The sequence below is a fragment of the Staurois parvus genome, unplaced genomic scaffold (genome assembly GCF_062004578.1).
Source record: "Staurois parvus isolate SC_StPar_1 unplaced genomic scaffold, SC_StPar_1.0 ptg000656l, whole genome shotgun sequence".
Classification (NCBI taxonomy): domain Eukaryota; kingdom Metazoa; phylum Chordata; class Amphibia; order Anura; family Ranidae; genus Staurois; species Staurois parvus.
The window spans coordinates 2,506,445-2,524,938 of record NW_028318452.1 but is presented as its reverse complement, the minus strand read 5'-3'; the positions used below and the strand labels follow the sequence as shown (position 1 = coordinate 2,524,938).

Here is an 18,494-nt window from a genome sequence, read left to right as displayed (position 1 = left end):
CCCTACACAACAGACAGTGCACAGTCCACCTGTGTTTATCTGCTGCTTCTCTGCAAACAGGAAACAGGAAAAGACAGAGTTTTATGGATAGATGCAGCTAAAAACTTGTAAACGCTGCCATCTACTGGTTGAAAAATATATCTCTGATGAATACTAAAGTGATTCTAAAGGCTTTTTTTTATGCCCTTTTCACACAAATACAGCTTTCCTTTGGTAGTATTTGATCACAACTGGGTTTTTTATTTTTTGTGATATAAACAAAAAAAGACCCCTTTTAAAAAAGTAGACAACCCAAGGAATTTGATAAGAGGCATGGTGAGTATTTTTCAGATATCATTTCTTTTTTTTTTTTACATAGTCTGGTTGAAAAAAAGACAAAAGTCCATGCAGTTCAACTATTAAAACTAAAAAAGTTATAAACCTGCACCCACAGTTGATCCAGAGGAAGGCAAAAAAACCCAGCAAAGCATGATCCAATTTGCTCCTGCAGGGGGAAAAAATTCCTTCCTGATCCCCGGAGAGGCAATCGGATATTACCTGGATCAACTTTACCTATAAATGTTAGATACACAGAATATTACTGGATACTAAGAAAGAATCCAGGCCTTTTTTAAAGCAATCCACTGAGCTGGCCAAAACCAACTCTTGAGGAAGTGTATTCCACATTTTCACAACTCTTACTGTGAAGAAACCTTTCCGTGTTTAGAGATTAAATTTCTTTTCCTCCAGACGTAAAGAGTGCCCCTTTGTCCTCTGTGTTGACCTCATGGTGAATAGCCCTATACCGAGTTCACTATATGATCTATCCAGGGCCAACATTAGAAGCTTATGCCACACATCACTCACTCTTCTAGCCTTTTCTGACACTGTTTCTGAAAAAACTTTGAACCCCCAAACATTATATATTTTTTAAAGACGATGCCCTAGAAAATAAATTGGTGGTTGTTGAAATTTTTTATGTCACACAGTATTTGCACAGCAATTTGTCAAACACATTTTTTGGGAAAAAATACACTTTTTAGAACTTTAATGCATAAAAACACAAAATATGGCATTACACTGAGTAAATGGATAACAAACATGACATGCTTTAAAATTGCACATGTCTGTGCAACAGTGACAAACTACATAAATGTGTAATACCCATAGACGACGCTTTAAAAGCCTTTACAGGTCACCATTTTAGATTTACACAGGAAGTCTAGTGCTACAATTACTGCTCTTGATCTGACGTTTGTGGTGATACCTCACATGCATGGTGCAATCTCTGTTTACATATCGCTGCTTGCGTTTGCCTATGCACGTGAGCACGGGGGTGGGGGTGAAAAAATTTTTTTAATCATTTATTTTGCTTTTTTTTTAATTTTTACACTGCCCCTTTCATATTTTGTTTATCACTTTTATTGTTATCAAAGGGAATGTAAATATCCCCTGTGATAGCAATAGGCAGTGACAGGTACTCTTTTCTGAGAAATCTGGGGTATATTAGACTCTAGGATTTCTCCCCTGCCCTAAAGCATCTGATCACACCAAGATCTGTGTGATCAGATGCTTTCCCAATTTTAAAATGGCGTTGTTGATATCCGGCAAAACGGAAATGATAAAATGCTCGTAGCTTCCGTTCTCTTAGACCAGGGGTGTCCAAACTATGGCCCTCCAGATGTTGAGGAACTGCAAGTCCCATGAGGCCTTGCAAGACTCTGACATCCAGAGGCAAGACACCCAGAGACAGTGGCATGATGGGACTTGTAGTACTTCAACAGCTTGAGGACCATAGTTTGGACACCCCTGTCTTAGACCATAGAGATGACTGGAGGCATTCTGGTATCCATCAGCTCTATGGTCAGCCAGCGGAACTGCCGGATGCATTCTTGGGTTCCCCGGTGGAATTGAAGAGCCCAAGAAAACCGTGGAAGGCGGGAGTGAGTCCCTTCCCTCTGCTTGTAAAAGCAATCCAGCAGCTAATTATGAAGATTATGAAGATTTACATTTACTTCCTGTCCCATAGCCAAAACTGGAAGTGAGAGGAAATCCTTCTAATTAAGGGAATCCCTTCGCCCCCCCCCCCCAGGTCACCAGAAATAGTGTCCTCATTGGAAGATTTTCCCTCTTATAAAAATATGGGATTTTCTTTTATTATCACTATCAATGATACTGGTAAACAGGACAAAAAAGTCGAATCTCATACCTCCCAACTGTCCCTGATTTTGAGGGACTGTCCCTCATTTGGAACAAAGTCCCTCTGTCCTTCATTCCTCCTGATTTGTCCCTCATTTTGGTCTGATCTATATGGTTGTATAAAAAATGTACTATTTATTTTTGCTAAACTTTTCATCCAATTTCTAAATTGCTGAATTTGTAGACTTCAAATGACAGTATAAAGGAATAGTACTGGTTAAAAAGCACTTGTGGATTTAACTAATCTTTTTTTGTAAAATTCTCCTTTTAAGGGGATATGGCATGGGGTGTGTCCTATGCCTACATACATTTGCTGATAGGTGTCACATCTCAAAAAGTTGGGAGGTAAGCAAATCTTCCCAATGGGGACACAGGAAGCAATAAAAACTGAAAGGTGTTCTAATCCCTGTCCACTCCAAAAGTCCACTTCCAAAACTTTAGTTTTAATTTAACACTTTTACATGGTTACATAGTTAATCTGGTTGAAAAAAAGACACAAGTCCATCCAGTTCAACCAACAGAAAAAAAAACAACAACACTCTATCCAATACCCACAGTTGATCCAGAGGAAGGCAAAAAACCTCAGCAAAGCATGATCCAATTTGCTCCAGCAGGGAAAAATTCCTTCCTGATCCCCTGAGAGGAAATTGGATATTCCCTGGATCAACTTTACCTATAAATGTAAGTATCCTGTTATATTCTGTGTTTCTAGAAAATAATCCAGGCTTTTCTTAAAACAGTCTTTTAATTTGAAAATGTTCAATTTCTTCATAAATGATATTGTGTATTGCAATATATTACATCTTGCATATTTAGTGTATGCAGTAATACAACAAATATACAGTACTTGGGAGAGAAATGTGATTGAGATGCACTGGCCACCAAAAATATTAACAGCAACAGGGAACATATAGTTTCCCAGGTGAACTGGTCAACCTCTCAAGCAGCATATTATCAGAAAACATAACATGCTTTTAGACATGGGAGCTGCTAGGCCCTTGTTCTTGAAGCAGGACCCTAGATCTCCAGCCACGTAGCCTAGATCCTAGGACTAGAGAGGGCAAGATTGCTAATAGTTTGTGTCTAGGTGTGAACTATCTTTCTTCATGATGGACATACAGACACCTTTTTATGCTGTTTAAAGTAGAACTCCGGGTAGGCATAAGATCACCCATTAGTACACCCTCCTACACAAAACATTAAACAGTTAATACAGTTTTGAAAATCCTTACCATTTTGTAGAAAAGTCTATTTGAATTTGACCTCATCTCTATAATTCAAAAGATAACAGCATCTGCTCTGCCAAGGAGGAAGTGTAACAGCAGGGATTACATCATATCCTCTCCTCTCTCTCTCTGTGCATTAAAAGGAAACTACAGTTCCCATCATCCACAGGGAATTGTAGTGAATGGGGGAGGGTACACTAGGCCTACACATGTTCAATGTGTGAGAGTTTCGGTCTGCCCACCACTGCAAGTGGGGCTGATTTACATCACTGCTTCCACAGAAAGAACTACAGAAGGGATGTGCTAAGACCAGTGGCTGGGGAAATAGGAGGCATAGCAGCCACTGGTCTTACAAACCGGAAACAAAAAAAAATTACTGGTTTGATCTGAAATGAATAGGCTATTTCAGAGCATCTACTGAGTGAACCAGAAGATGGATGACATATTTGGTAAAGGTAGGAAATTAGCAACAAAGACATGTAAAGAAGTTTGTAATACACAATGTACTAAGGGGCGCTGATGGGACAGCAAAGAGAGAATAGAAAGAAACAGAGATGGATTGAGGAAGAACATGGCCCTCATCTTTGTGTAATAGGCAAATGAAGCCAACCCAACCCAGCTTTAACCATTCATGATTTCTGCTTGGTTTACTGCAGGAATATGAAGGTTGTAGCTGGGACCCTTGGACACCCACGGGTTCTAGGCTCCTGCCTAGGTTGCCTTGTGGACAATGCACTTCTTGGATTAAAATACATAAGCATCAGGACTGCATGGTCAATGTGCATGATCACTGTGGCAATCTTTAATTTTTTTTAAGGTACTTAAGGGTGCCTTAGGACTTTTAGGGCCTTAGTAAAGCCTCAGATATTAGTCATCAATGAACGCATACATTTTTTTCATTTGTTTGGCTGGTTCCTCTAGTTTATAAATAGTCTTCAGTGTAGCTAGTGCTTAAAGCGAAGTTCCACCCAAAAGTGGAAGCTGCACTTTTCTGCCTCCTCCCCCCTCCACTGCCACATTTGGCACCTTTTAGGGGGGAGGGGGGAGCAGGTACCTAGTACCCACTCCCACTTCCTTCTCAGTTCACTGCAGCAAACTGAGCCAGAAATTCGACACCCCCCGCAGCCCTTTGGGACACTTCCAAGGTCCCGGAGGATTGCAGCCCATTCACAAAGCACAGCATGCTTCATGCATGCTCACTAGGAAACCTCAAGGCTTCACTGCCAGTTTCCCTTAGTCAAGATGGAGGCGCCAGAACCCGACAGCCGACTAAAGAATCGCCTCGGAGTGAGGACACCGCTGGATGCCTGGACAGGTAAGTGTCGTAATATTAAAATTCAGCAGCCACAGCATTTGTCAACCTTTTAATTGCTATTTTTGTTATTGTTTTCAGGAGCAGTAATTATCAAAAGCGACGGCACCAAACTGTATGTCAGTTTTCAGAACAATCCATACAAAAGAGTTCCAAAGGAAGTAAAACAACTTCTCCACAGCGAATGGTTGACCAAGTTTGTGCCAGGGGTGTACACGGCAGTGTTCTGTTTGTCCCTCCCTCTGAATATTGCAGCAGCTTTGATATTCTTGATTAAGATAAAAGTTAAAAAGCCAGCAGTGGTGTACATGCTAAATCTGACAATTGCAGATTTGCTATTTGTTTGTATGATGCCTTTCAATATTCTGTATAGATTTTCTGGAAATAACTGGCGGGCTGGAGAAGCGTTATGCCATATTGTCATTGCAGCATTTTATTTCAACATGTATAGCTCTATCCTGCTTATTACAAGTATGAGTGTGGACAAGTTCTTGGCTGTCATTTATCCAATACAGTCCCTCTCCTGGCGTTCTATGACTAGGGCATGGATAATATGTTTCTTTATCTGGCTGATATCCATAGCAAGCACCGTGCCACTTTTTATAACTCAACAAATCTTCTACATTGATATCTTGGCTATTACCACTTGCCATGATGTGCGAAATGACAAGGAAGTGGGCAGCTTCTATCGGTACTATTTCAGCACTTTTACGGCACTTTTCTTTTTCTTACCTCTTATCATCACAGCTTTTTGTTATGCTGCAACCATCAAAAGATTAAGTTCTTCCAAAATGGGTAACACAGATAGGAAAAAACAAGCTGTTGTTTTAGCCATTATTGTCCTTTGTATATTTGTAATTTGTTTTGGGCCAGCAAATCTCATTTTTTTTGTTCATAATCTCCAAATTGCTAATACGCCTGCTTCTAAGCTGTATTTAGCTTACTTAGTATGTACCGCCATTAGCAGCGTCAGTACCACTCTTAATCCTCTGTTGTATTTTGTTGCATCATCAAAGTTCCAGAGTATTCTGTGTTGCAAAAAAGATTCTGATGTACAACAATCAAGTACAAAGGAGTAAATAGCGACATCATTTTGTTTTGTCATCCAAGGCTAGCCATCCATTGGTCTTTGAAGACTGCTGGTCTTTGAGTCTTCTCAGAGAAATTCCAGAATTTGTCATCCTGTTGCAGTCAATATATAACTAATCAAAGCATCCTCTATCCCTTCCCGCTAATGCCTCCTAGCCCTTTAAGAGTTTTCAGATGCCAGGAAACCTAGGAGGGCATTTGGTCATGTGGCCGCCATTATTGGCTGTCACAGTGGTCACATGATCGGAAAGCTCACGATCGTAAGTAGAGATCGGGAGCTTTTCATTACCCACCAGTAATTAGCTCTCGGCAGAGCATCATTTACGTTTTGCTATGAATATATGCAGCCTCTCTGCGTTAAGGCCCACCCACCGAGAGGCCACATATATAGCGGAAAGAGGTCAAAGGCTAAGTTGACCTTTTCAGGCAGAATTTCGCTTTTCATAATCAATAGAAGCCTCTTCTAATGTCTTTTTTGCCCATGTCATCCCAATGTGCTTATCTCTAACTTACCTAGTCCATGGCAGCTTTGAATCTTCACCCCTGTGTTCAAAATGTGAAAAAATGAATTCTGAGCCCTGACTTCCTGTACCATCATGTGACCTTCCAAGAAACTTCTTATCACATCATTCACTACCATACTGCATCACAGAATAGGGTGTGTTTTACCATTTTGGAGCACACCTCTTTCATCAATGTACCACCTCTTTTTTATTTCCACCAGCTTTCCCACTTCTTCCTGTATAAAGTTGGTCATACACTGTACCATCTGTTTGTAAAATCTCTTTAGATCTACCATCAGATATGTAGTGCATGGGCATGCCTGATTTGATGCAAATTGAATGGATTGTACAAGTAGGTCTCTCTAGTACATAGTTTTGGTAAATCTAAAGGAATTGTACAATCAGATTGCATAATGTATGACCAGCTTTATACAAGTACATGGGAGAAGTAGACAGAGATACTCAGCTGCCATTGTTCTTGTGAAAACATACCAATTTCACTTTTTCACGCCCCATTCAAATCTAATGTAGTGGAAGCGCATGTTTTTCCCATGACACACACAGGGCAGCTCAATGATTTCAAAGGGCTACCCTACATGCAACAAATGCGGCAAAGTAGCCCATTTTGGTGTTGCAGTTTGCATGCTTTTTACAGCATGCACGCAGCAAAATGTGTTTGCTTTTGTGTTTGGGGTGCCATTACCAACAATGGCACCAAAAGCATGACTAGTTCATTTTATGTGTATAAAGACAGATCTTTTTTTCAGTGGGAATACGGGGGAATACAGTTCCGGCACCTCCAGCACTGACTGTGAGTAATGGCAAGGGGTGCTGGGGTGCGCTGTAGAGTCTTATTGATGATGGCTGCTGGGGGATCTATTGTTGCTGGAGGATCTGTTGTTGCTGGGGGTGGGTCTTATTTTTCCAGGTGGTCAGTTGTAGCTGGGAGGGATATACTGTTGTGTGAGGGGGTCTATTGATACTGGCTGCAACGAGATCTGTGGATGCTGTCAGGGGTCTATTTTTGCTGGGGAAGTATTTTGTTGTAAGTGGTCCATTGTTGCTTGGGGGTCTATTGCTGATGGCTGCACGGGATCTATTTTACTGCTTTTCTTGTTATCGTTAACACATTCCATACATATTATTTAGCTCCACATGTGATCGCTCAGCTCCTGCACACTCTGCCAAATGAACTACCTATACAAGAAAAAAATAAGGTACAACTCAAGGAAGACACTGGTTGTGTATTCCGGGAGAACGGTGCACACTGACAATGTCTGCATGTGAGCACAGAAATAGGGGGAAGCAATCTCCTGGAGGGGGAGGGCAGGTGCAGGATGTGTGTTAATGAGGTCAGCTGCTGAACTACTTCCTGAGTCTTGACAGTTTTCATGTCCCTAATATCAGGATGATTACCAGGAAGTAAAGGAGGCATTTTCTACAGAAGACAATGGAGGCCTAGATTATGCCCACTCTAGAATATAAGGAAAGTTTTTCTTTTTTTATATGTTAAAAAAATCTGAAAAATATATTTAAAAAAATATATTTTTAAAAATATATTTTTTTAAAATATATTATTCAGATTTTTTATTAACATATAAAAAAGTAATTTTAACATATATCTTTACATATATTTGTAAATGCATTCCAAAAATGTAGATTTGTACTTTTTAAAGACATACCGTATATTTGAAATGTATTTTTACAAATATTTTTCATATATTTTCTAATAAAAACGCATTTCAACATGCAATATATATATATATGTATAGATATATATATATATTTATTGAAATATATTTTGAAATATATTGAATATGGTAATATATTTGGGAAGAATATTTTTTAAAATATATTTCAAATATATTTTTCTTCCATGTGGGCAGGGGCACACAATTGCCCCATACAAATGTAACGCTTGACTGTGTGGTTACCAGCATACAGCCGCAGCCTGACATTAATTTGTAGACGTCCTGTATGCAACACCTGTCACTCCCAGGCACCTCCCTACCACATAAACAAATGCCTTTTTATTATTATTATTATTATTATTATTATACAGGATTTATGTAGTGCTAACAGTTTGCTCAGCGCTTTACAATATAACGGGAGACAATACAGCAAAGATACAGTTCAATACAAGAGGGTTAGGAGCTTACAATCTAAGAGACTTCTTCATGCTGTACAGATCTCTGTGCATTTGTGAATGTGCCGAATACAAAAAATAAGAATTATATTCCACGTGTTTATTTCTTGCAGTGTTAAATGAATAGCAGGCTTCTGTCCCATAGTAAATCAGACACTCCAGCTATATATATGTCCTATAACTACAACTGCTGACTGACAGATACCAACCATTTTATGCCTGCCTTTATTTTTATAACACAAATTAAGTATACTGTCCCATGTATACATGAACCATTTCCTTCCCAATATCTGTATATTAACATTCCTCAGCATGATTCCCTGTTGTAAAGGCTTATTAATAAACATTCTCCCTTTTTGAGTCACAAACCAACACTTTGGATTTTATTTACTAAAGCTGGAGAGTGCAAACTCAGGCTCAAATCTACCTAGAAACCAATCAAATTCTATCTTCAGCTTGTTCAATTACGTTTTGACAATAAAACCTGGAAGCTGATTGGTTTCTAAGCAGAAGTGAGCCTGATTTTGCACTCTCCAACTTTAGTAAATAAACCGAACTGTGTGGCTGGTGGATCTCAATCTCAGCTGTCACTGACAGCGTCAAATCCCAATGATGGTCAGGAATTGATCAGAGGGGATCTCCAGGTCCTGTGATCACTGTTTCAGTCAGTTTGGAGGCTTCATAGGCCTGCAGCCTATAGATGACTCTGCAGATGCCACCGCACTCTATTGTCAGATACAATTACAGTTTTAAAAATAATTTATTCATTTTTTTAAAAAACTTTTTTAATCTTAATTTTTTAGTTTTTACACATTTGTCAGCCAATAATAAAATTGAGCAGGGTTTTTATTAAAACATTATACCAAATAAAAGCCTTATACGGACATACCTCGGTTTATGAACATCTCGGTTAATGTAATTTTTGGTTTATGAATGAAATTCCATTGAAAATAATGCCTCAGTTTACAAATTTTTTTCGCAATACAAACAAATTAATTGGTTTTCAATGCATTTATGAATTGTTTTTAAATCATGTCCCTGTACAGTACTATGCCTTTATAAAGAGCTTTGAACAGAAAACTTTTTTTGACTTTTTTCTGAACTCCGGAAAGGATTAATTGGTTTTCAATGCATTTACGAAATTTTTTTTATCATGTCCCTGTACTGTACTATACCTTTAAAGTGCACTTTATAAAGAGTTTTGAACAGATAAGACTTACTTTTTTACTTTTTTCTGACCTCCGGAACGGATTAATTGGTTTTCAATGCATTCCAATGGGAAACCACATTTCAGTTTTAGAAATCTTTTGCAATCCGAAAAGTCCCGCAGAATGAATTAAATTCATAAACCGATGTACGCCTGTATTTCCTTAAAAATGTTTAGTTAGACAAAATAGTCCTAGAGTTATTGTCAAATTAACTATCATATGCTGACGCTGCTAAATTTGGCCAGGCCATCTAGGCATGAATGACCACAAAAAAGGGTTAAGTCAAAGTGACAAAAATAATTTTCATACTGTTTTAGTTGTAATGCATTTAGCTTTCATGTTTCAGGTATTCTACAGTGAGCTGCAAAGGCAATCAAGCATTCAAGTGTTCTTCTTGCTTAGTGGTTTTCCATAGTGCTTTTGCTTTACTACTCCTTTTATGTTGCTGCATGTAAGTGGTTCATCTGAGAGAGATATTTGTGCTTATTCGCTGAAAGAATGAAAGTGTCAGCAATATAGAATTTTGTATTTTTCTGGGGTTAGCAGTTGGTTACTGTTATTTTTTTCTTTAATTATGTCTGTACACTGTGAAGTGGAACTAATACTGTTCATACCCATGTTTTTCTTTATTGTCAAAAATGAATTTTGGCTATGACTGTGCCTGTAATATTATTTGGTACAGACATAATAAACTTGGCGTTAAAATAAAAAAAAATTAAGTATCAAAGTGCTCTAAAGCAGCCAATCAAAATTTGTCTTGTACCTATAGTATATTCCCGTCAAATGAAGTCTGATTGAAAACAATAGGTTATCGTACTTCATTGTGCACTTTGATCCTTACCTGTATACTGTTTATTGAATCTGTCTGGATGATTTACTGAACATATTAAAACCTTCAGTTGGCTTGTTATTGATTTTATCTAAGCAATAATCCACCAAAGATAGCAAGGTATGACATACAGACAGCAACTATAGGAAAAACCATGCAATAGCTTTCAGCAGACCATTTACAATAATAAATCAAAATCTGCAATCACTAATCATAAAAAAATAGATTAATGTTTCATTTTAGAAAAAGTAACACAGAAACAAATTAAATCGACACTATTCATTAAGAGTATCTATAGTCAAAATGTAAAACCATATGTAGTGCTACTCCCGTAGGATGAACAAGAGCCAGGCGCTGTGTAGTTTTGTGATAAAAGTAATACACCTTTAATAATGCATATGGTAAAAAATAGATAACCAGCCTGTGGCTTTAAGAAGCCAGATTTCAAGATGGACGGCTCGTCCGCTCAGAGGGAAGCAGTGGAGAGTAGAATGCCTGTCAGGACGCTGGGACGTTGGATACACGTGGTCCCTGCACTGACAGGCATTCTACTCTCCACTGCTTCCCTCTGAGCTACATCCGTGCTTGAATCAAACTGTGGACTTCAGCTTTAAGCAGCAGCAACAAGTAGTAGCAGTAATAGCAGTATCTCCTTTAGAGCTCAAGAGCAATGTTCCTTTAGGTATTACTGGACAAATGGACAAAGCTTTTCGGAAAACCAGCTGGTGTCACCTTTGCTAAACTTGACTTCTTAGCACCAGAGGGGGTTAAACAGTACTTAGTCTATAAGATCCTTTAGGGATGTCTGTACTCACAATGCCCGAGAACAACTGGACACTTTCCTCCGTGATACCAGACCAGATCATCAGGAAGAGCCCCTCAGTCAACGTAGCAGAACTCCGGTCTCCGCAATTCAGGCTTTTAGGTCACCCACCTGAGGCCAACGACAGCAGCTCCCAGGCTTGGGCAATCCTAACCAGACCCAGAGCCCTGTGTGCACTGAATATATACAGTTACCCAGCATGCCTTAGAGCTCCTCTCTCTGGGATAGGCTGAGCCTGTATCCATATTCAAACTGCTATCTGAATAACTCCACATCCATCATCCAGAAACTTTTACAGTCGCCTGGACAGAGAGGAAGCTAGGAAGACTAGTAGAACCTGAGCACACAGAGCAGACCTAACTAGATGATCACAATTCACTCAGTACAGTGAGCTGACTATACTTTTACCTAGCAATAATTATACCCACTCTGCCTACAGAATGACAATTAAATTTATCTATCAAAAGCATAACTAATCATATCTATTTAATCCTAGCACCTACCTAGGAGGGTGCTACACATTCAGTGCTCAGCATAAATGAGTACACCCCAACAAATTTGTCAGTAAACCTTTATTTTCCTTTCAGAATCAACATTTGCTGTGGGACACTCTACTACAAAATACTACCACAAATGCGGGCCATTGATTGCAAACAAGATGTGTTAATTTGCACACACAAAAAAGTTTTTTTTCTAACAAATTCACTTAAGACAATGTTGCAAAAATTAATACACCCCAATGAGTCTTAGGAGCAAAGCTGAATTTTAGACAACAAAATCCTAATTAACAAGAATTCAACTACAGGTGACTCTATTCATTAAACAGGTGTCCAGCAGACAGTTGATTATAAAAGGACCTTACTTAACAAAGAACACCCCTTCCCATTTCATGCTGTCAGCAATGGCACCACATGGAAGAGAAATGTCACAAGGCCTGAGAAAGAAAATAATTTCTTTACACAAGAAAGGCAAAGACTACAAGAAGATCAGCAAAGCTTTACTTATCAATCAGAATACTGTAGCAAAAGTGAAACAAAAATGGAACAAAGATGGAACTGCAACCATCTCATAGAGACGTCCACACCGTCCATGGAAGTTAACACTTCGACAGAACCATCTTCTGACGAGAAGGGTTGAAGAAAATCACCATGCAAGTTCACTGCAGTTAGCTAAAGAAGTAGAATGCCAAACGGATGATTTGTAGAGGAATGGCATGCATGAATGTCATCCACGAAGGAAGCCTCTCCAAAAGTCCATGCACAAAAAAGCCCTCCTTGAATTTGCCAGGGCCCATGCTGAAAAAGAACAAGGCTACTGGGGCTCTGTACTCTGGAGTGATGAGACCAAGATAAATGTTTTTGAAACTGATGGCTTCAAAACTGTATGGCGTCGCAAAGGTGAGGAGTAAATAGAAAAATGCATGGTACCTACAGTGAAACATGGTGGTGGCAGTGTCCTTCTGTGGGGCTGCATGAGCATTGCTGGTGACGGGGAGCTGCATTTCATTGATGCTATCATGGCTTCACAGATGTACTGCTCTATATTGAAGAGAAGATGCTACCATCACACTTTTCCAACCTGAAAATGATCCACAACACACATCTAAGACCACTGTTGCATCTCTGAAGAAGAGCAGGGTGAAAGTGATTCAGTGGCCAAGTATGTCTCCTGATCTGAACCCAATCGAACTCCTATAGGGAATTCTGAAGAGACAAGTTGAGCATCACTCTGCATCCAGCATCCAGGCTCTAAAAGAGGTCGTTCTTGAAGAATGGAAAAAGATTGATGTAGCAATATGTTGCCAACTTGTTCATTCTATGCCTAGAAGACTTGGTGCTGTCCTTACAAATCATGGAGGTCATACAAAATACCAGATGTAGTAGTTTTTCTTGTGGGGTGTATTCATTTTTGCATCAACTAATTTGAGTAAAACTGAAGATTTTGTAATCTAAGTTTTATTATTAACCTTACTTTCATGTAATGAGCTAAACAAATGTTCTATAAAACTCAGTTTTGTCAAACGTTTGGAAATTGTTCTTGTGTTCATTGAGATATTGATTAAAATCTTACTTTTCAAAAGGGGTGTATTCATTTATGCTACGTACTGTGTATTTGTTTCCACATTGTATTTCAATCATTTCTAGTCTACTCCTAATAATCTGAATAGTCTTAACGTTTGTAAATTCACTTCCTCCTTGAATTCTGTGATACGTATTCACTATGCCATGTGAGTAGACACTGAGGCCCTGTTCACATTAAGCGGTTTGGATTCCAAATCGCAGAAAAACACACAACATGCCTTTGAGAGCCATTATTCTTAATGGAACCCCAAACGTGGTGCGATTCTGCCATGATTGACACACAACAGAATCATGCAGCAATTGTGGCAAAACACATGTTTAAAAATCTTACTAAGCTTGTCACCCAAAAAGGAGCAGGAGCGTGCATAGAGAAGCCTTTGGAAGTGAATGGGCTGCATAATGCGTGACATGCAGAAACGCGTGTAAATCGCTCTTTCGGGATCACAAGCAGGAATGCTTATTCTCGCAATGTGATATCTGAACGGGGCTTGATGTGTCACAGACTTCACAGATCCTGTCTTCTGAACTACAGAGGTTAGTGAGAGGAGGAGTTGCAGTTTGTAAAAATTATTGTGTGTATTACTGTTACAATGCTGATATTATAAAATGAAAGTGTATGTCGTACTCATTGAAACTATTTTGTGTTCAATTATCATCTACATTTTTTATTGTGTATATAGAGTGCTATATATGTGTTATACTTAGTGATATAGAAAAATTGGGGGGGCATTTATCAAGCAAATTGGTGTCAATTAGATGCAAAGCATGCTGCTTTGTCTCTACAACAGTTTTACTTTGTTTTTTTTTAACCCTGTGCTTGTATTCCTTGGCAGATTTGTAATGTCCTGAGACATTTTTGTCACTGAAGATGAGACACATTTTCACTTTAAACAGACACAGTGGGGTTGATTTACTAAAGGCCAACAGTTTGTTCACTTTGCAGGGAAATTTTCCTTTAAAGTGTTACTAAACCCATGGCCCCAAATTCACTATATCTGGTCTCCCACAGTACACAGGACATGGAAATGCAATTATTTTAGTAAATATAAACAGCTAAATACCTTTTCTCATCAGCAGTTAGAGCAGTCTTGTAACTTCTATCAGTGTCCAGCCGAGTACATGTTAAATCCTAGATTTTAAGCTCCAAGGAGCAGGGCCCTCGAACCCCTCATGTATCGCATTGTATTGTTATTGTACTGTCTCATGTATTGTCTCCCATTGTAATCTACAGCGCTGAGCGAACTGTTGGCGCTGTATAAATACTGTATAATAATAATAATAATAAAGCTTGTAGGAGGAGTTTTCTTTCTGCTCTAAGAGGATGAAGAACCCCTGATCTCTGTCTGGACAGTGCTGATTGGCCCTGTGATGATCACATGCACTCTCCCAAGAAAAAAAAAATCTCTCTAGCAATACACACAATATGTCTTATTAGGAGATAAGAGGGAGACACTGGAAGAAGGGGAGGATCAGAGAAGTCAGGATCAAACAGCGTTTTTACACAATGCAGAGGATTAACCCCTTAGGTTCCACAGTGAGAATAACAAGCATGCTTTACTGCATATACAGACTGATTTTACTGTTGTGGGTTTAGTAACACTTTAACTTAGTGAATGAGCTGAAGCTATGCTGACGTCTATCGTTCGTCCATTTTTTCCTTACACATTAGATATTATTTGCAAAGTGAATTTTCACCGTATTCACTAAGCTAAATATTCCCTTACAAAGCGAATAACCTGTTTGCCTTCAGTAAATCAACCCCCTAATGAAGAAATGGTCAGGGTCAGGTTTCATTCAGTCAGAGCTACTTTACAGCAGCTGAGGGAGGAATTCATGACTCAAGCTGTAACCTTGTAGTAAAACTATCTCATCGCTCCTGTTGAGCATTGGCTTCCTGTGCAACAGAATTGATAAATGCCCTCCATAGTATTTTATCTTAACGTTCTTCTCATTCTTGTTAAACAGTGGTATACGTAGTAACTACAAATGTATGTAGCTGTATATATTTCATATAATTGTGTCACTATTCAGTGTAAGAAAATAAAATCTGAATGCAAACATTGGTTTTGTTGTGGTTTCTAATCATTTTATGCAGATTACTAGATTTTTTAAAGCCTTATGTAGCACTAAAGCTACACCTATGTAAATACTGGCAATAAAAGTGAAACTTATTGGCATGTCCAAACCCACAAACAAACAGTTTATATATTCTAGTTTACTGATCCTTAGATTTGGTGGCTGCATAAGTTTTCTTTTTTTCTGGATTTTTTCCCTTTATTTTCACTTGAAAATCTAGTGCATAACACACTTCCTGTCCCAAGGTGGCTACGCTCACTGCCCTGCTGAACCTATGGAGACAGCCATGGATGCCAGCCAGGCTGAACTTCAAACATGTCTTCTTTTGGTTATCTCCATTATGTGGGCAATGAAGGGATTAGTTAATTAACCACCTCAAGACTGGACATTTCACCACCTTCCTGCCTAGTCCATTTTTCAAAATTTAACACTGTCACACTTTAAATGACAATTACTCAGTCATGCAACACTATACCCAAATGAAATTTTTATATTTTATTTTAGACAGAGCTTTCTTTTGGTGGTATTTAATCACCACTGTTTTCTTTTACTTTTTGCAAAAATGAAAAAAAAATGTTTTCCTCTTTTCTGTTATAAAATGTTGCAAATAAATAATCTTTCCTCCTAAATTTAGGCCAAAATGTATTCTGCCACATTTTTTTGGGTAAGAATAACCCAATGTCTATTATTTAGCCTGTTTGAAAATTTTAGCCCTTTTCAAATAGGTGTTCCGTTTCTTTCATCAGTTCAGTCACGTTTTTTTCAAGAAAAAACACATCAGTTCACATCAGTTTTTCATCAGTTTGCATCTGGTTTTCATCAGTTTACATCCGTTTTTCATCCATTTTTCATCAATTTACATCTGTTTTTAATCAGTTTACATCAGTTTTTCATCTGTTTTTTCATCCATTTACTTCCGTTTTTCATCCGTTTACATATGTTTTTTGTACATTTACACCCGGTTTTGTCCATTTACATCTGTTTTTGTCTGTTTTCATCTGTTTTTTGTCTGTTCCAGTTTTTTTAAGGGAAGAAAAACAGGGTTTTCTTCTGATAAAAAAATGGATGTTAGCGGATGGGAACATTAACGGATGTAAACAGTGATCATCCGTTTACATCCGCTAGCCCATAGAAATACATGGGTGTCCATTTTTAATCCGTAAAGGACAGATGAAAAACAGACATACGGAATGCTCATGTGAAAAGGGCCTTAGAGTCTACAAACCATGGTATACAGTATGTGATATTGCTGCATTGGTCAAGAGCAGAATTTATTTTGGGTTGATCTTTGTGGTAGGTCATGGTAGTTTCAGGAATTAGACAGATACATTTTTTTTTAATTATATATTTTTTACTATATTGTGGCAGGTTTTCTATGATAATATAAACACAAAAGGAATCAGGCAATAACCATTACCAATTACCATCAAAAGAAAGCCCAATTTGTCCAGGAAAAAAACAAGGTATATTTCACCTGGATACACTAAGTACTTGTCATATGTACAGTTTTTGCAAAACTGTGTCCAGGCATTACAATTTGTTGTATATTCCATCATAAAGGGGTAAAATAAAATCATATAAACAAAAAGTGTGCTTCAGTGAAAGAAACAGCATTCATCAGGGATGATTTACTGAAACTGGAGAGTGTAAAATCTGCTGCAGCTCTGCATAGAAACCAATCAGCTTCCAGGTTTTTTCATTAACCTCCCTAGCAGTCTGATTATGTCCATATTTCTGTGCTCAAAGCGGTACATTTTTTTGCATGGAAATATGTATTTTTTTTATTGTAGGCCTGTAATTTTTAGGAATAACTCACTGAAATCTGCCCGAACAAGAGTCTAGTAAACATCCCGGGTATGTTAAAATTTGAAACACAAAATCATAAATTATAATTTAATAAATAATCATAAAAAAATAATAATATAATAATAAATTTAATTCAATAATATAATCAAACCAAAAACACTGAAATTTGAAATATAGCGCCAAGTTTGCACATCACTGAGCAAAGTTGCAGAATCATTTTCAGTGTCTGATGACGAATTTGCCCACGAATCATTATCACTCAATTCTGCAGGTAGTTCTAATTTACTATCGCTGTTCTCTAGCTGGTCTAAAACCGATTTTGACCTAAAGGGACACTTTTTGGATACCATGGACGTTTCTCAGTTTCCAGGCAGAAAGAACAGTAAAAATACAGGCAGGGCACAGGACAAAGCACTAGGGACAAAATGTATGTGAAATGGTACACTTTTTTATACACATTTTTATACATATTTACTTTTATACTCTAATACTATTTCTTTCCACATATTTCTAAATGTTTAGTATGAATACATATGTTGTGTGTATATTTTCTGCTTGCTGGGCTTTGTGGTACTTTAAGAAATCCTTGCTTGACCTCCTTGGCAGTATGATTCTTTCCGATTTTTTGTGCTGAAAGCGGTACCATTATTTTGCATGGAAATATGTAGTTTTTTATTGTAGGCTGTAATTTTTAGGAATAACTCACTGAAATCGGTCCGAACAAGAGTCTATTAAACATTTCGGATATGATAAAATTTGAAACACGAAATCATACATTATAATTTAATAAATAATCATAAAAAATAATAATATAATAATAAATTTAATTCAATAATATAATCAAACCAAAAACACTGAAATTTGAAATACAGAGGCAAATTCGCACATCGCTGAGCAAAGTCGCAAAATCGTTTTCAGTGTCTGATGACAAATTTCCCCACGAATCATTATCACTCAATTCTGCAAGTGGTTCTGATTTACTATCGCTGCTCTAAAACCGCTTTTGATGTAAAGGGACGCTTTTTGGACGCCATGGACTTTTCTTAGTTTCCAGGCAGAAAGAACATTCAAAATGCAGGCAGGGCACAGGACAAAGCCGTAGGGACAAAATATATGTGAAATGCATTGAAACAGCAATGACAGCAATAATAACATTTTTTAAAAATTTCAAATTTCCCAATTTTTCAATTTTCGTACGTCCCGACGTCACAGGGACC

At 37.9% G+C, this 18,494-nt stretch overlaps 1 pseudogene; it reads left to right on the top strand.

Annotated features, from left to right (window-relative positions):
* Positions 1-3,837: 3,837 nt before the first annotated feature.
* LOC149448821 (proteinase-activated receptor 1 pseudogene) lies at positions 3,838-7,788 on the top strand (annotated as a pseudogene).
* Positions 7,789-18,494: the final 10,706 nt, after the last annotated feature.